Below are 3,529 nucleotides of genomic sequence, written 5' to 3' on the forward strand. Positions count from 1 at the left end.
TCTGCTTCTGTTTTTGCACTTGAAGGATTTTTTTTTTATGTTGACCTAGACTTTCTGGTATGTTTTCATATCATATTGTTGATTGTAGTTATACTCACTGGAAATTGAGTATAAAGTCTATATACAAAATAAGGGGATATGTTTTGCTGCTAGCAAAGGGGTGTGATTATACCATATTAAGCATTTATCCAATATTTATCATGGATGTCTAAGGAATCTGCAAAGGATTAATGCTATTATCAATACTGAGAAGCCATACTGACTTAGCAGATGATTCTAGAGCCAAATGGTGGACATATGGGAGATTTCCAAGCTTGATGGATGAAGGAAACATGCTTCAGGGATACTGTCATGTCTCTGGTGAAAGGCTGACCTGTGCCTCAACTTGATGCAAATTGCAGGAGATGGTTGGGGTGACATAAATGTGATTCTCTCTGAAGCAGGTCAGTGAGAGCCACTGTAGATTGGTGGCTATGAGCTGTGAACCGTAGTCTTCATTTCAGAGATTTCTTCTGTCATGGACTCATCAGCTGGCCTTAGGCTAGCCACTGTCTCTCAGCCTTAGTCTTCCGTTTATAACACAGTGATAAAAATAACACTGTAGGACCAGGCATATGGGCTGCAATGAGACCTAAAACATGTGCCCTTAAATGGACTTAAGATCAGCTCCCGGTCCATTTCTGGGTTCAGTTCGAAGTGCTGGTTTAGTTACTAAAGGCAGTGGTAATGAGGTCTGCAAGAGATGGGGTTTGCCTGATGTCCCACGGAATCACAGCTGTGGGGTCACTGCAAAATTCATACTATATATTTAAAAATGAAAGAGGGGCTAGCAGAACCAATGCCAGGCAAGTGTTTTTTTTTTAAAACCTCACCCACTGGGCTTTTTTCAGCTGCTCACATAACTAGGGCAAACCTGTATTTGTAGATGCAGGTCTGTTGACATCACATATTGCTGGGCCCCAGGTGAGCATCACAAAAGGAGGATCATGATTTCTGGAAATCAGAGGGCAGAAGACCCTAGCTACTATATGAGACCCAAGGCCCATCTGATTCATCATTCCGTTCTAACCTCAGTCAGCTAATGCCTATGGGAAGCCTGCAGGCAGGACCTAAATTCAATGGCACTCTCGCTAGTTCTTGCTAGTTTTTGCATTGCACTAACTTTCCCCCTTTCTGATGCTGGTTATGGGAGGTCAGGTAAGTAGTACCCCCATGCCTTATTGTCAGCTACTGCATTGATAGCCCTATCCTCCATGAATTGCCACCCACCTATTGGTGTGTTTTAATGGCTGACAGTCACAAAGTAGTTATCACTAGCTGGATGCTAACAGGAGTGAAAACATTGCGAAATCCTTGCATTACATTGATTGGAATGAAAGCAGCTCAACAGTAAGCAATACAAATTCTTCACCAGGGTGAGATGCCCCATGTTAACAGTGGCTTATAAAATATTAAAATATTTGCCTGGTATAATATCTCTAGAGTGCAGAGAAAGTGTTTTACCCTGAGTGACAACATGGGGCCTCCTAACAAATTATACAAATAATGCACTTGTCCTCTGCAGGGATAGGAGCAAAATAATAATAATACTAATGCTTCTGCCTGGTTGTTTGTTTAAATACGTACAGACTTTTTATGCTCCTCTGGGAAGGTTTTGGGTGGCTTTTCTTTTTTGCTTTGAATGAAATAACTTGCGTAACAGTGTTCAATCCATTGCAATGTACAAATTTGGCTATCCCGTACTTGACTGATGGAATAAAATTTCCAGCATGCTGTAATCATTTGTTAGAGCTATCTTTTTAGGGGCTTTGGGGGTTTACTTGGAATATACTTGCCTCATCCTTTTAAAAAATAGCAGTTAACATGTGCAGCAAGTATTCAGGCACCTCCTATAGTGAGGAAAGTGTATATGACAATGTATCTTCCTTTCATTCAACCAAAATGTGACCTTCCCCCCAGTTCCAATCCATTATGACTGACCTGTGTTTGTGATCCTGCTGATGAATTTCACATTATCTCGTTTCTTTTAATTTATTACCAAAGTGGCTTTTTCCGGTGACTTTTTGCCTCATGCAGAAAACCCAACATTTTTCTAATAATGCTTGTTAGTGAACTACACGAAACGGCTGTAAACCACACTGTTAACACTGAAGGAAACAGAGCTAATTACAACCTTTCCCATCACTAGGACCTTCTTTGTGATATAGCATGAGTTCCACTCATTCCAGTGAGTCTTACTTGAGAGATGCTGCAAGGGGAGTTGTGTTCTTTGCCTTGGGAAATATACCAGCAAATACATCATCTCACATACTCACTGGGATAACACTGTGTCTGTGTCCAAAATTTTGCTGGGAGAATATGGTGTCTGTCCTCCTGTTGCCCGCTGCTTTCAAGTGCACTGTGATAAATCCACGTTAGATTTCAGACTTTGCTATTAACTATAATAATAATAAAAATTATATACCACCCTTCATTCAAAGACCACAGAGCGGTTTAAAAAACAACCAATAACTTCCTCCCACTTTGCAAGGCCGAGCCATCCTGATTAATATGTAGGCCCCATAACTTCTCAGGAAGTGGCATCAGAGGCTATGCTACCATATCTGAACTGATTATTTGGTAAGGCACTAGGTAGGGAAGAAGCATTTCTTGGCTCAGCTATAAAAGAAAATTGATTTCTCCCAAGTGTTTCAATGGAAGCTATGAGTTGGGAAGGAGATTCCAGCTCCATTAAACCTGTTTTATAGCTCTCTTTTTGGAAAGACAGCTGAAAGAAAGACAAACACAACATAAATTGGGGATAAAAATCCACAGTTTTATTAAGAGGAAGAGGCAAAGCTGAGAAACTGGTGTGTGCAAGCCTCATCGCCATCACCCTAATATAACTTCATATCATGAAGGCCAGCACAAGAATTGCATCAATGGATGGCTTCACAGTCTGTCCAACCATAGCACATGTAATGTTCGGTCCCTGGGGCCCAGCTGCCATTCTTGTTTAAATTGCCACAGCAGTAAGCTGTTAATCAAGTTAGTATATTGTCCACAAAGCTTGTGACTGGTGGTTTTGGTGTAATGGCTTAAGACTGAGCAGTGACCCAGAGTGTCTGCCCAGTTCAAATCACACCTCTTTGTTTATTTTCCTTTGTTAAATCTGGCAGAAAAATATAGCCTTTGTGACTATTTGCCATTACTAGCCTTATGCTCTGTGAATTTGTCTAATCCTCTTTTAAAAATGTTTGACGAAAGTGTTGATAATCTAATGTTGATGCTGAGTTTTGAAGGTGTGTATGGTTTTGTGTACACATCTGTATCCTACCCTTACTTTCAGTATGGTAAAGTTTCACATCTGTAACAAATTATTAATAATAACTCTTCCCTTTCCTTAACTGAAGGGTTTTACATAGCTTATTTCATTAATATTTATAAACTCACTAGAAATCCTCTTATAGAAAGCATTAAGAAAACACCAAGTATTATTATTGTTTTATTACTTTATCTATCTTCAAGAAACATTTAGGATTAGTGGATT

Source organism: Podarcis liolepis, assembly GCF_965112155.1.
Source record: "Podarcis liolepis genome assembly, chromosome: 1".
Taxonomy (NCBI): domain Eukaryota; kingdom Metazoa; phylum Chordata; class Lepidosauria; order Squamata; family Lacertidae; genus Podarcis; species Podarcis liolepis.